Below are 16552 nucleotides of genomic sequence, written 5' to 3' on the forward strand. Positions count from 1 at the left end.
GTCAGGCCTCCCATGAGCTTGAACAAAGCAGGGCGCATAAACTTGAGGCAGGATCAAGCTCCTCCCCCTGCATCAAGGCTAGGCAAGGTAACCTAGCATATGCAATAGATCCCCAAAGGCCAGTTAAATTCCAGGGACAGGTCCTGATCTCACTGCTAGTAGCTCCTCAAACAGACCAAGCTACACAACTGTTACCCACAAGCAGAGGACCCAGATTTGTCCCATGCAGGCTTCCTAGCTGTTGGTCCAGAGTCCATGAGCTCCCATGAGCTCAGGTCAGCTGTCTCTGTGGGTTTCCCTGTCATGACCTAGATACCCCTGGCTCATATAATCCCTCCTTCTCTTCAACAGGACTCCAGGAACTTTGCCCAGTGCTTGACTGTGGATCTCTTCATATGCTTCCATCAGTTACTGGATGAAGGCTCTCTGATGACAATTAGGGTAGTCACCAACCTTATATTACAGGAGATGTCCTCATATCAATCATTTTAAGGAGTGTTTCTTATACAACCCAGGACCACCTGCCTAGGGGTGGCACCACCCACAGTCAGCTGGAACCTCCCATATCAATCACAGATCAAAAAATTGCCCCATAAAAATGCCCATGGGTCAATCTGAAGGAGATAGTTTCTCAGTTGAGGTACCCTTTCCCCAGCTCATTGACTCTACTTTGTGTCATGTTGACAAACCAACACAAGTAACCGATCAAGGCATGATGATCCCTACCTAAAATTCCAGAATTCTGAAGTCAGAGGCAAGAGAGATGTCATGAGTTTGAGGTCTAGACTGTATAATGAGTTCCCAGTCAGCCAGGACTATCAAGCAATACCTTGTTTTAGTAAGACTTGGGAGGTCAGGTGGTGGGGTGGGAAGGACATTGGGGTGAAATGACAACCAGAAGGAGAAGCATGGTGGCCAAGGAAGTAGGAGGGAAGTCATAGATATTAATATCAATCTGTAATAAGAAGGAGAACTTATAAACTATATTGGAGAAAGTGAGCACAAAAACTCAACTCTTGGATCTAACAACACAAATGGGTGAAGAAACGCCAGATGACCAAGACTCAAAGACTGAATGGATACCTAGGACATGGCTTAGTGCTAGAGGTTGCTCTTGAGTATAAGAATTTAGAAGGGAAGCAGATAGAGGACAATATTAAAGATTAGTGTAGGGGTGGGAAACGTGTTTTTAACATGGTAGAAGAATTGCATAATGATGATATTGGTCTATCCCTGGAAGTAGTGCAAGTCAAAGACGAGAATTTCTTTCCTATGTGTCATATCTACGAGAACTCCTCAGACCACTGTGGAAGAGCTCCTTGACAAAGGGAAGCGTAGTTTAAATAGTTAAGGTTGGATGTCCTACTGACAGGAGGAACTACATGAGACATAATATCAGGCATAAATATAAATCCATATAACAATGCAGCAGTGTAGGATTAAAAACCAAACAGGGAGGTAGAGGTATGAGAACCAGGAGTTTATGGTCATCCTTACCCAAACAGTGATGGAGGTGGTTCTTGTATTTTATCTGTTGCTTTCATTGGTTAACTAATAAAGAAAACTGCCTTAGCCCATTTATAGGCCAGCCCTTAGGTGGGTGGAGTAAACAGAACAGAATGCTGGGAGAAAGAAGCTGAGTCAGGAGTCGCCATGATTCTCCCACTCCAGACAGACGCAGGTTAAGATCGTCCCTGGTAAGCCAGCTCGTGGTACTACACAGAATATTAGAAATGGGTTAGATCAATAGGTAAGAGCTAGCCAATAAGAGGCTGGAACTAATGGGCCAGGCAGTGATTAAAAGAATACAGTTTCCGTGTAATTATTTCGGGGCATAAGCTAGCCATGTGGGCGGCCGGGTGCCGGGGACGCAGCCCTGCCGCAGATATTACAACAAAACAGTGAGTTCAGGACTAGCCTGGATGACATGAGACTTTACTTAAAAAATAAGTTACAAGACAAATACTTTAATGTAATAATTTACACATTAAAACTAATTTTAAAGCATTAAAATACTAAATATCATCAGAAATAGTTAGGCTGAGCTATATTAGAGACTGATACAAGAAGAAATAATGCAGATTTTAGTCTCTTTACACTTTTAATATTTTCTTATTCATAGATCTTATTACATTAATTATGTGTCTTCATAAAGGCAAGAGAAGGCTATTGGAGGCCCTATTCTCACTCTCAGTGTTATTCGTTTGAGAGAGGAGCTAGCCTGGTGACTGGCAATTCTCCTGTCTCTGCTGCCTGAGTACTGGGGTTGCAGACACATATGTGACTGCATTCAGCATTTTTGTGTGGGTCTAGAGATTTGAACTTATGTCCTTGTGCTTGTTTACAAATGCTCTTACCTAATCAAACACCTTCTTTGTCCTTATTGCACTAATTTTTGCAACAAAGATACTGTATGAGAACAAAATTGTTCTTGATTACCAGGTTTTTGGCATCTAGTTTTATGTCTGAGACAGGAGTATCTACCACTTTAGCCCAGGACCAGCTCTGCCTGCAATCTCGGTGGATAGGGGTGCGGCCCAGCTCTCACTAATTTCAAGGAATAAAGGAACAGTATTCTATGAAAATCAATGAGGAGTGATTCTTGACTTCAAACCTTTTATTTTGTAAGTCCTTGGATTCAGTGCTTCAAATCACAATGCCAAAGTTATTTGCCACTGAGAGGTTTGTGGTTGGACAGCTTTAAAATTCTGCTTCTAATACTTCATTAGATATGCTTTCTGTGTTTACTTCAGTGGCTTGTCTACCACAGAAGCTCGAATGAGGTCAAGTGTGCTACTGTGCAGAATAATATGCTTGACTGGTCAAATAAGCCTGAGATCTCTGTTATCGAGAAGGATTTCTCCTTAAAAATTAAAGCAATGAAACGAGATGAAATGCAAAATTTTTGAAATATATTAAGTATTTGGAAAGGCATAATTATTGCATAGGTTGGATTGTGATGTCCCTGCTCTCTGAATTGCTATGTTGATATATCCTGTGACCTCAGAATGTGACTGCATTTGCAGGAAGTCCTTTGTATAAATAAACAAGCTGAAATAAAGTCATCAGGTGCATCCCAATCCACTGTTTTTCAGAGGAATGAGTAAGAGACCCTAATTGTAAACACATATGTACAGAAAGAAGATAGCACAAAGGCAGAGGGGAAACACTACAGACACGAAGATGGTCAGGTAAAGAAGTCTGAACCAGATTCTTCCCTCAGTTCTCTCAGAAGTGCCAGTCTCTCTGGGACCTTCCATTCTGACTTTCAGCCTCCAGACCTAAGTTTCTAGGGTTTAAGGCATCGAGGCATCTAGTTTGTGGGCGCTCGCTAAACTCCCTACCAAAAGAATTCAATTATGTCTGCCCATTATGCTGTCTCCTTCCTGGCCCCCAATCTTGCACATTGCAGTAGTCCTTATTACTACTAAGGTGAAAATTTTCTCTTATTAACTACTGAGAATTCCTCACTAGAGAAGATCACAGGCCTTCAGTGTAAACATGACCATCCAAGGCTCAGAATTCTCATCTCTAAGCCTCCATGTTTATTCCTCAAATCTATCTCCAATTGCCTGCCCTTCTGCATTTGCATACACATTAGCTAATCAGAGAATAAGTTGTTTTTAAAAATTTATTCTTCCCTTATATATTACATCCCAACTGCAGTTTTGGGATAATTCTTTAGGAAAACATGTCTTTTTTGTGGTTCTTTCCAGGAGAAATTTTAACAGAAAATCCTCCCATAGAATATGTTTTTCATCTCATGATCATGGTTTGTCTTTAAAAAAGAAAAACAAAGCTTCGAGGACACTGTGAAATTACTGTGTGTGGGGACAGAAACTTAAAACTTGAAGAGATTTAGAACAAACTGATAACCTGGTTTATATTCTTCTGATGAGTTTATAGCTTTATAATTTTAAAGATTTTATTCTGTTCGTAGTATATGCTTTTAGTAGGCTATATGGGATCACATTCAGCAATATAATTAAAGGTTAAATATAATATCAAATGTGCTCCGTTACACATGTGTATTGAAACTTGCATAGAGACGCATACGGACAGACGCCGTGGAATGATGACGTGGTAGTTAACCTGCAGTCCTTCGCGCTGCTATTCTTTTGCGGCAAGAGCAATCTGAGAATCTTTTAAGAATATAATATATTATCAATTACATGCTCGGGGTTGCAAATAGATGTCCCGAGCTTATTCTTTCTTAACTGACAGTGCATATCCTTTGATTTACATCTCAACACCTCCCACACCAACACTTGCTCACCACCCGTCTACGGACAGATCTAAGCGGCTTGGAGGATGCGTCCTCCCGAGGCATGTGTGAACAATAAGCAAAGCATAAAGGTAAACACAGGGCGCTAAGGTGAATTTGTGGGACTTGCAACGATGCATTTTGAATTTTCCTGTAGTTCTCATATCACCGGTATATGAAGAAGGTTACCTGAGTGGAAAAGCTGTTGGAAACCGCTATCTTAGGACATCCTCATGGCCACCACACAAGTGTAAGCGGCCCAGAGTCTCAGTTCCGCTGCTGTTTCCGGCACTGTTTGGGAGCAGTGAGACCCCAGATCCTGAATTTCTTGCAATCCCCTGATCTGAGTGCCTACAGCTGCTCTGAGCACGAGACCTTCAGGAGTTCCTGATGGCAGGAGAGTGGTTTCTGGTGTGTTTGTCTGGGGCGTGGCTATCTCTATATAATCTGCCCCTGAACACAATAAAGGGGGGCATTCTTGGGGAATTCAAGGATGACCCGTGTCGCTGTCTCTCTGTCTGTGTGTGTCCGTGTATTTTAACCTCCAGCTCCCTTGCCCGAAGCTCGTGAACTGGGTGCCAGCGCACAGAGCGCAGACATGGGGGCGCGGTGCGCAGCACGGCAGTGATTGAATGCAGCTCTCCAAAGATGTCGAGAGTCGAAACTCTGAAATTTGTTTTGCTGCTTAATTATTCCCCCACAACATGACTTTTTGTTTTCTTTGAGACGGGGGCCTTGAAGTCCTGGCCCTCCAGTCTCACAGATTCTGGAATTACATTCATGTGACAACAGGCCCAACTACTCTCCCACACACTTTTGAAGTTTAGAGCATTTGTAATTGAACTTGAAATTTAAAGTTTTTGTGAGAACACATTGCAGTATTGAATCTGCTTGACACATGATGCATTTTTTCCATTTCTCATTTTTGTCTCTCATCTCAGAACTTTTTAATATTACAGTGTTGATTGTCAGTTTTGCTCCATTAACCAAATATTTTTTTCAGATACCTTAAGATTGGGTTTTAGTGACCTATTATTCAAATCTGTATTCTGTTAGCACATTTTTTGTGTTTCTGCATACTTGCTTTCAATCCTTCTCTGTTGTTTTATAAAATAAGTCTGTCTATGTATCATTTTATGACCACATTATGTGTGTGCATGTGTGTGTGTGTGTGTGTGTGTGATTTATTGCATGTTTGAGGATCATCCATTTTAGCAACATCATACTAATCTTTCCATCCTCACTTTCTCTGCTGCCTTTAAGTGTCTCTCTCTGATCCTTAAACCACAGACTAGCAATTGTATCTCTTGAGACAGGTTCTGCTTAGAATTCTTTGAGAAGCTGTCTTAAAACAAAAACAAACCCTGAAGAGTATATGTGGGGGCACTCTATTTTGTACACTTTTGGTTTCTACATTATTTTCCAATTAAAATATTGAGTTCTGCCTTATTAGGAGTCTCGCTGACATTTCTTATGGTTGGCTAATTCTGAAGCTACAGATAAGTAGTAATCTTAATGGGAAGGATTTAGCCCTAATTGCATTTTATCCACAAGCAAGCTAACAGTTATTCTCATTTATTGTTTCATTTTACAAGCATATACTGAATATTTATAGGCCTGACACTGTGCTAGACACTGAGCTACACAAATACAAATCCCACAGTCAATATCTCCATGTAACTCCCTGTCGAGGGTCATTAACAAGGCCTGTGGCCAGCTGTCTGGGGATTAAGTCCTTAATTGGTATTGGAACTGTTCCCTCTTTCCCAGGTCACAGATGTGTTTCACACTCTTCTTTTTATGTGTCCGCTGTAAACCCAACCCAAACCCAAACTGTAACTGCGTGGCATGCAAAAGGAGTTCACAGAGGTGCCTACAACAAGTGATTCCTGCCGGGGGATTCAGGCCCTTTTCCTGTGATCTACGCATATTTTTGGCCACATAATATATTGTGATCAAGCATCTACACTCCAGCAGCATGAAGCAGTCTTGAAAGGGTGTTACGAGACTGGCGCATACGCGAACATGGCAGATTAATAATTAACTGACATTTAAATGGAGGAGGAAATAGAAAGCCCATTACTCAAAATGAGGGCCAGGCATTAATTCATTGAACTTTACAGTGTGATGCCAGTTCTCTCTTCCAAGTGTTAGCAAGCACGGTATAGAGGCGAGGTTGCACTGGCTGGTCTTCAGGCTTCATGGTAAATTAGAATAGTTTCTGATATTTGCCACCTTGTTTTGGCTTACATGACAGACTGGTGCCATGTGTATGATTACCTCACTTAATGAAGTTGTCAGCTGGTACGAATTAAAATTCTATATTATAAAGGTAGCCAAAGGTATGTTTTGATAAAGCTGTAGTTGTTACATGGTATAACATATTGTCCAAAAATAATAGCATAGCCATGATCCTGGCTGGGGTTTTATAAAGATGTGCAGTTAGCTATGGAACTCCTTGATGCAAACTTGGAAGATGGTTTATTAGCTCTCTTTTCAGAATCTCTCCCTTTAGTAAGGTATCATCAAACAGCAAACAATTATTAACCCAGAGGACAAAAGAAAACACAAGAAACAACAGTTGATGAAAGATAAAAAACTTGAGAAATCAAAAAATGTTCCCCTAATTAGAATAAATAGAAACCCAAATGCCTGTAGGAGGAGGGGCGCCTGTAAGACTCTGGCTTCCAGAATGCCTGGACCATGGTGGCATGGTGGTGAGGTATATGTTTGGAAACGGGGTGAATGAAAATCTATATACAAAGCAACTGGACTTCAGATTCCTTCCATCTACCCAGGCAATGGGAAACCACCCCTCTCCACTTGTCCTAGTTGAAAGCTGGCTTAATCTGGAGAAACTGAGTTAAAGACTTCCTGCTCTAGTACCAACAGCTATTGCAGAAGACAGAGGTGTATTTAGAAGCCAGGAATAGTGAGATCATGCAAAGTATTTAAAATTAACATTCACAGTGTGACATGATGTGATGTGAATTGATGTCATATGATGCTGTGCTTCTTATGTTATGTTTTATGTTACAGCTCTTCCCTTCCCTTGGGTACAGACTCTTGGACAGTCAGATTCTTTCCTTCTTGCTAATGAATCCTGAGGCTTATCTGCTAATCAACTTCTTATTTTTATATGTGAAAGGGCAATTGATAAGAAGTAGACATTTGAGAAAAGAAGATTGTGGGTGGGAGAGACAGAAAGACACACAGAGAGACTGAGAGAGACAGAAAGAGAACAAAACAAGAAAACTTGTATCAAAAAAGAAAAGGAAGGAAGGTGGGAAGGAGAGAAGGAAAGAAGAACAACAAAAAAACCCATGGCTAATATTCTGATGAAGAGAAGAGCCAAACTTCTTAGAAATTCATATGAAGTGGAATTATAAAGAAATTATAATTATAAAGGAAAACAGAAATTAAAATGTGATGAACATGAGGTTTTCTTGAGCATCTCTGGTACTGGGGCTGTTGGGAAATAGTGACCTGAAGGGGTAGGAAATGTCAGAAGATGTGCGGGCATAGACAAAGGCATAGGTCAGGGATGCAGGAGGGGATGGACATCACAGTGGACAGCGGTGTGTGTGCGTGTGTGTGTGTGTGTGTGTGTGTGTGTGTGTGTGCATGTATGTGCCTGTTGGAGGCACTGCTGGTCCAGAGCAGACTTCACATATCCCTCTGGGCCTAGTTCTTTTTAGGTCAATCACTGTTTCATTTCCTATCTAATGAAAAGACTGGGGCTGTAGGTCTTTGGCAGCATAGAATTCATACTGAAACTGTTGAAACTCCGCAGGAATAGCAATGAAAATTCCTACCACAAGGAAAAGGTAGTTCTTGGTCCAGACTACTCTTGTGGATCAGTAACAGTTGTTTTAACATAGAGAAATATCAAATCTAGGGGAACTAGCCAACTTTTTTATTCTCACATAGAAATTGAAACCTCAACCTCAATGTTTTTTTACTTGAATCCAAGTCTATTAGGAGTGGATACCAGAAGAGCTTAGGAATACAATATTTCACTGGGCGGTGGTGGCCCATGCCTTTAATCCCAGCACTTGGGAGGCAGAGGCAGGCGGATCTCTGGGAGTTCGAGGCCAGCCTGGTCTACAAGAGCTAGTTCTGGGACAGGCTCCAAAACCACAGAGAAACCCTGTCTCGAACCCCCCCCCCCAAAAAAAAACCAAAAAAAACAAAAAAAACAATATTTCATCATTTATTAAGTAATCTAGATTAGTTGATGCAAATGCCCAGACCCCAAAAGAAATGAATGAAAAAGTTACTCCAGAAAACAAAAACACAAAACAAACAAACAAATGTCTCAGAGCTACGAATTGGAACCTCTGGTGTCTTCAACATTTTTGCTTCCATGATTCCGTTAAAGCTCCTACTCCAAGAAGACATCCTTTGAACCGTACCTCAGTTGGAAGCTTGACATTTCCTACTGGTCATTTCACAAGTAAAGTTACATAATAAGTTTTGTGTCTTCTTAACCCGGAAGTAAAAACGTTATGCTTCGTTGAATCGCTGCAGAATCTCCTGCTCCTTCCCAAGGGCTTGAAGACTAATGAGTCTGAGTTCTTTCACTGGACCGAGGTGCTGTCTAAATGCCTGGCTGGATGCTTTCCTCCTGAACTGTTGCACGAAGTTGGTTTGGATTGTTTTTCGGTGTGGAGTCCAGAGCTTTCAAAGCAGCTCCTGCCGTGTTTGAAGGGAGCTGTCAGGATGAAAGTGGAATTGAGGGCTCTGAAGAAGCAAGCGGTCGGGATTCGAGGCCCAGCAGCTGTCCACCACAGGGATCAAAGAGGCATTTCTCTGCAGCTTGCGAGCGGCACAGTTTCTGTGCCATCCATTTTAGACATCTAATTGGACTACGTCTGGGTTTAAAGGCTGGGGGAAGTGGGCGAAAAGGCTGACTTCCTCTCTAGTCCTCAGGAAGACAGGACACACCGCAAAGCAGAACTCCTGCTGTCCGTTATTCCGAGCAGACCTGGCCCATTTTCATATTTTAAGCCATCAAATAGACAGGTTATGGCCTCTCAAACAATGGAAAACAATTTAAATATTATCACTTTTTCTGGGTGAATAAAATTAGCTACTTGGGGAGCAGGCTTTCTTTTTTCAAAATTGTTTTTACATTTTTTTCATATATTATATCCCAACAGTAGTTTTACCCCCCTCATCTCCTTCCAGTTCATAACCCCCACCACCATCCCCTCACCCCTCATCCACTTCTCAATTTCCCTTCAGAATAGGGCAGGCTGCAAAGGCCTGTTGTCAAGGTGCGATAAGGCTAGGCATCTCCCCTCATAATAAGGTTGGGCCTGGAGGGTCTCGAAAGCAGGCAAAAGAGTCAAGACACAGCCCTTTTTGCTACTGTTAGGAGTCCCACAAGAGGATCAAACTACATAATTGTAACATATATACAGGTCAGACCTACATAGGCTTTGTCAGTTGGGTCTCTCTCTGTTGGCCCCTATGAGCCCAGGTTCATTGATTCTGTGGGTTTTCTTGTGATACCCTTGATCCCTCTGACTCCTACAATCCTTCTGCTGCCTCCCCCACTCCCACCCAAAGTTCTGTAGGATTCCCCGAGCTCCTGCTAACGTTTGACTGTGGTTCTCTGCATCTGTTTGCCGCTGGATGAAGGTTCTCTGATGACGGTTATGTTAGGCTCCTGTCAACGAGTACAGTAGAATGGGATTCTTTTAGTTTATTACTTATCAAAAAGATTTATAGGATGAGTACTGTAGCTTAGCCTAAACTTGTGAATCTTCAGTCATTTTTGTTTGAACAGATTGGGAGAGGGCCAATGCTTCTGCATCAGGATTCATAGATAACCTTACCATGGTTTGTTTCAATGTCTTCCCTGGCCCTTCCCTACCTCAATTTTCAGAACAGAGAATATTAAAAGTCAACCACTCCTCTTCTGTTAACAGCTTCCCCTGCAACATTAGAGCGAGGATGGACACTAGTACATAAAGTTTGTCTCAATTTTTAAATAAGAATAAAATAAGAATAGAGTAACTTAATCTATTAGAAAATAATACAATGGATATTTACATCTCTAAATTTCACCACAGCAAAAAATATTCTTGTATGCATTTCTTGATACTCTTCTGTGAAAATCTCATTAAAATTGTTTCTTAGAAGAGTTGCTGAATCAGCATAGATGTACTGTTCTGACTGATTGTCAATGTGTCTTCTAAAGTAACCTCTCCAATTTTGTGCCTTCTACTAAACATGTAGGAAAATAGCTATTTTGTATAACTGCCAAGGTTTGAAAGTTTCACTCCTTTTAATCCTTGCCAGCCTTATGAAATATAATTCACTTTAATATACTTTTTCCTTATTATGTGACAGGTTGAGCATTACATATATTGATGTAGCCACTGTGATTGTTCCCTGTAAATTGCCTGTGTTGTAGATTTATGTCCTAGTTTTTCTATTGTGTTTTAAAAATAATTGCACTTAAGAACTTAGTATATATGTTCACACACACACACACACACACATTTTTTTCCCATGAGTTAGCATCTTATTCTGTAGTCTGCTCTCACGTGGAACTTACTATGTAGCCCATATTGACCTAGAAATTCTAGCAATATTCTTACCTCAGCTACCTGAGCACTGGCATTGTAGGCACAAACCCACCATGCCTGGAAGTAAAACTTGTGAATTGTTTCCTTTGGTTTTGAGCTTTTATTGGAAATTTTCTCCATACTTTAATTTATATTTCACTTGCTATTTTGTACAATTAACAAATCTGAATTTGTACTCAGAGACAGGGAATAACAATATTCAACCATAACTGAGTAATAATTAAATTATTCAAGTATTATCAGCTGTAGTATCCACATGTTCATTTTGCTTTATAATACAGTCTTTATCAAACTAAGTTAAAATATATACATGGAAGTGTTCATCAACCTTGTATGAATGCTAGTTGTAGCATATTTCAACTTGTTATTTGTCATGTATTGAGATGACATTTAAAGACATATTTATTTGGTCTAGGTATTTAACTCAATGCTAGAGTTTATGGGGTTCAATCCCCAGTCTTTAGCCCCCAATATCAAAAATAGAAAGCCTATCAGAAGTGTTTTTACTAAAGCACTGAGAGAAAAAAAATCAATGGGACAAAACAAAAATGTCAGCTGAAAGTCAAATCCTGCAGAAAACCACAAGGTTTTTGGAGTGTTTCCCTATGGAAACATGAACCCCAATAGGGGGGCATGAGGCCTTGAAACTTGCCATTTCTAAGCGAGTATAAAGGTGACTTTTATTTACAACAAAGACAATAAATCATTGTTTCATCACTTGGCTGGATTCTGCACAACCCACATTGTCTCCAGACCCTCTTTAATCTCTATTCCTTGGAAATGGTCATTTCATCTGAGACTGTTGATTCAACTGAACTGAACCATGACTGGCTCATATTTCTCCATCTTTTCTCAGACGATTCTATAAAAGACCTTGTCTACACCCACAAACTGACTAGCCAGGAATTTATGGCTGAAATTTCTCTATCCTGGAGGCTTGAAGTAGATGGATGAACAAGACTAATGAGAAAAAGAGACAATAAACAATCACCCAGATAACCAATTAGTAACAATTGTGATGTTACGGATTGTGAAAAACAGCTGCTAAAAGTCTATAGCTTAAGCATTCTCAGTTGAAAAGAACCTAAAATTCAGGGTCTAGATAATTAGCTTATTTCGTTATTGTGAAATAACGAAAGCATAAATTACTTCCTGTCATCTCAATGAAAGCCGAGCATCTCTCTGTGTGTCTGTAATCTCAGCCTTAGGGAGGTAGCACATCCTTTGGACTTGCTGTCTTACCAGTCTTGCTGAATCTATGAGCTCCAGGTTCAGTGAGAGACCTTGTCTCAAAAGATAAGGTAGAGAAAGGCCAGCTGGCCTGGGTCTGAAAAAGCATGGGATAAAACCGGACTTGCTGAACATAATGGACAATGAGGACTACTGAGAACTCAAGAACAATGGCAATGGGTTTTTGATCCTACTGCACGTACTGGCTTTGTGGGAGCCTAGGCAGTTTGGATGCTCACCTTACTAGACCTGGATGGAGCTGGGTGGTCCTTGGACTTCCCACAGGGCAGGAAACCCGGATTACTCTTAGGGATGATGAGGGAGGGGGACTTGATGGGGGAGGGGGAGGGAAATGGGAGGTGGTGGCAGGGAGAAGGCAGAAATTTTTAATAAATAAATAAATAAATAAGTAAATAAAAGATAAGGTAGAGAGCAATTGAGGAAAATAACAGATCATGACCTCTGGCCTCCATAAACAAGTTGTACACATGCACATGTGTACCTACACACACACACACACACACACAGACACACACACACTGTATCCACATATGCAATTTGAAATCCCAAAATTTTTCAAATACAAAACTATTTGAGTACTAACATAATGTCAGAATGGAAAATTCGTCCCTTCAAGAGATGGGCCAGAGTCCAAAAGCAAGCATATCAAAACTGGTGTGTAAGACCACTATCTTCCTATGTAAGTGCAAACAAAGCATAAAGAACGCCATGCAAATATTCCAAGTTATAAAACGAAACCATAAACATCTCTGCATTCAAGCATTTTACATGAGGGATGCTAGCCCGAACAGGGGAGTCTGATCTATACTTGTGCTTGTGTGTGGAGTGCTTCAGGGCAGGAGTCCACAGTAGGACACAGGATCTGAGACAAGAAGTGGATCAAGTTTCTAGGTTAAGATGACAGAGTAGGAGATAATATCAAGACAACGAGAACACAGCAGAGTGAGGAAACTGCTTGGCATGCACAGATGTCCCTCGTGGGAAATTCCCCCTGAGTATGTCACGTACAAAAACTGCTGTCCACCAACAAAAACCAACTGTGCTATGCACCAGCTTTTCAGGGAAAGAGAGTATCTATGTGACTGGAGTTTAGAAAGCATAAAAGGAAGACAGGAGGAAGCATACTGCTTGTGAGTCCCTAGCAACAGCTTCATCTCATATAGCTCATGAACCACACCCTCTAACCCGCGCCGATGGGGTAAGAGAGCCTTCGGGGTTCTTCACTCCATCCTGTAACATCCTGAATATCAGAGGGGCGTTAGATTCTTCTCAGTCTTCCAAGGGTTCATGTACCCACGAGCAATTATTGTTCTTCGTCATCCTTCTCTACACTAGAATTGCGGGCAAACCACATCAAGACCAATTACCATGCTTGCGTTTCTAAGGAGTTGCTAGTATTTTTCATAATGACTCTATGTATATTTCATGAAACAGTTCTTTCAATGCGTGGTTCAGTAATCAGTTAAGCAACAAAGCCACATAATTTCAGGCTATTTTTTGAACAGCTTAAAACGTGGATTTTCTTGACATGGTTAGGAGGAATGCACGTTACCTTAAGTATGGAAGACAGTGAGACAATGTCTCCCTCTTACAGCTTGGTATATATCCTAATGAAATGAAATCAGCATGTTGAAAACAAATGGACACTTTCATGATTTTTTTCAGCATCATTCACAATAGCCAACAAATAGAAACAACTAAAATAAAGAGTATGAACTTAGGTATTTTAGCGCAGTGGTAGAGTACTTACCTAGTGTGTGCAGGTCCATGGGACTGATTCCTAAAGGTTCAGAAACTGAAGGAAAAAGAGGACTGTGGTGCTTAGATGCCTTGAGTTATATTTGAACTCTGAAATCATAAAATCCTGCCACTGGAAACACTATGGATTGACTTGTAGATGATCATGCCAAGTGAATGAGTTGGGTACACATAGAAAGTTCCTTGTGATCTTGGTCATATGTAGAGTTTAGGTATCAGTTAGGATGGTGTTAGTATTATTTAATAAATGAACCCTTCGAGCTGGCAATATGCATCTCTATTTATTTAAGTATGATAAAATCACTATCTTTACCATATGCCAGACAATTGAAATTCATGAGCACATGAACAATTCTGTTTCCTTTGTTTTCTAGGATTTTTGTTTTATTTCTATATACATATTAGATAGTATATATTCATTAAAAAGCCAACTTTTAAATTTTGGATTTATCTTCTTATATTTATTTTTATCATTGCTTCATTCATTAGCATTTCCTTACTTGGGATCAATTTTACTTAAGCTTAAAGTTTCTTTTCTTCCTTACCTTCCTCCCTCCCTCTCTCCCTACCCTCCTTTCTTTCTTTCTTTCTTTCTTTCTTTCTTTCTTTCTTTCTTTCTTTCTTTCTTTCTTTCTTGTTGATCTTCCATTTACAGGTTTTCTCAGGTGAGTGTATGTGCATGTATGCGTGTGTATGTGTATGCATGTGTGTGAAAATCTTTGTTTCTAAATGATATTTTGGCTGCATAATGACATTTAGGCTTGCATTTATTTTCTTCTAATACTTTGAAGATGTCATTTTTGTTTCCACAGCATCCACTGTTTCTGTTTCTAACCCAGCTGCTGGTCCCACCATGACTCACTTAGAAGGCTGTGTGGGCTCTTGCTACATTTGAATATTTTATCTGCCTGCCTTTAGCAGTTTCTGTCTGACATGCCTAGGTATATTTATCATTTTATTAGTCCTGCTTTGGCTCCAGGAATACTTTCTGAATCTGTGACTTGACATTCTTTTTAGGTTTGGAACATTGGCACCTTTTATCTATTTAAATTATGCTTCTGTCTAATGATCCTTGTTCTTTCCTTCGGGGGTCTTAGCATCAGACCTTTGCAATGTTGCATACATCCCATATATTATTGTCTTCATTTTACCATTTTATTCCTTTTCTCTCTGTGTGTGTCAAACTCAATATTTCCTGCAGCCTGACAGATCCTCCACTTCATTGATAACTTCATCATTTGTATCTGATGTCCAGTTAAACTGATGTAATAATTTACTAGACTGTCAGCTAAGACTGACATGACCAGGGAAATACAAAGTCAATTTGGCATCATTTTTGTATTTATAGGATATCTCGTGTTATAACAGCAGCCACGAGAATCAGTTCATGTTGGCTTCTCAGTGGATGCTAAACAAACTGAAGATAGGAGAAAATAATTGTTATGATCTTAATGAGTAATTTTACTACTATATTCCAGCAGGCAGTCCTTCTCCCAAGAGTATATGAGCTGCATAAATTGAACTCAGTGGGTCATCAAAAAGAAATAAATACAAGAAAAGAAAAGAGGACTTGAAGTTGGGGTGTAGGGTAGGAATGTGAGGGTAGATCAAGAAGGAGTGAAAGGAATGCTATCAAACACAATGTGTGAAAGTCTCAAAATATTGATAAAGTAATGTAATTAGAAAAGCGATGCCAGAGAATGATTAATCATGCTGATTAAAATGCAATTTACACAAAGTGGTTTGATGGGCACCTAACATTGTTAATAGTAGTATATATGAATCGTATATGATTATAGATCTGATACATCACAAAAGAGTGTATCAATTGTGCAGTATTCCTTTTAAAAATGTTTGATTGAATTTAAAAATGCAGAAATAACAGGGAAAAATCTGTAACTTGGGCTATACAATGAGATGAGCATTGTGAGAAACAAAAAGAGGTTGAGAAATTCCATCAGTAAAGATACCAAAGAGACAAAGTGAACATAATTAAAGTTGATTAGCTACTCAGTGAAAATAAGCATTCTCTTCAAAGACAATCTTCAGAATTTAATGTGCAGCTTTTATTAGCTATTACTGAGTTGTTACTTTTGGTAGGTATTATGGCTGTGTAGAAGAGTATCTTTATCCATAAGACACACTTAATGAAATATTGACAAATGAACATTTCAAGTCATCTACAAATTATTTTCAACAGATTCGACAGATGTATACTTATGTACAAATCTATCTATAAATATAATTATATATGTAAATCACATGTGCTTAAAATATGCATGAAGATTTTTCATCGGTGGTCAAATGAATACAATGTAATGAACCAGTAGTATGATATTTTTCTCCTATCATCTCAGTGAACATAATTATGCATATATATATATTATATTTCTTATGGTAAAGCAGAAAAATGTGGAATACATTTTGGGCAGAATTTTTTAAAATAATGAAAAATGAATATTTGAAAATAACAGAATAGTTGCTACATATATTGGAATTATGAACATTCAGATAGTTTTCCAACCATTTTTAATTAAAATAAAATCCCAATTTTTGCTATGTATTAATCTAGAATCAATCTAGATTTGTTGACAGTGTTGGTTTTGTCTTTTTCACAACAGGACAGCAAAGCTGTCACAGACATGTTATTGTATCAGTCAACAAACTATAGGTGCCGTTG

Source organism: Chionomys nivalis, chromosome 25 (assembly GCF_950005125.1).
Source record: "Chionomys nivalis chromosome 25, mChiNiv1.1, whole genome shotgun sequence".
Classification (NCBI taxonomy): domain Eukaryota; kingdom Metazoa; phylum Chordata; class Mammalia; order Rodentia; family Cricetidae; genus Chionomys; species Chionomys nivalis.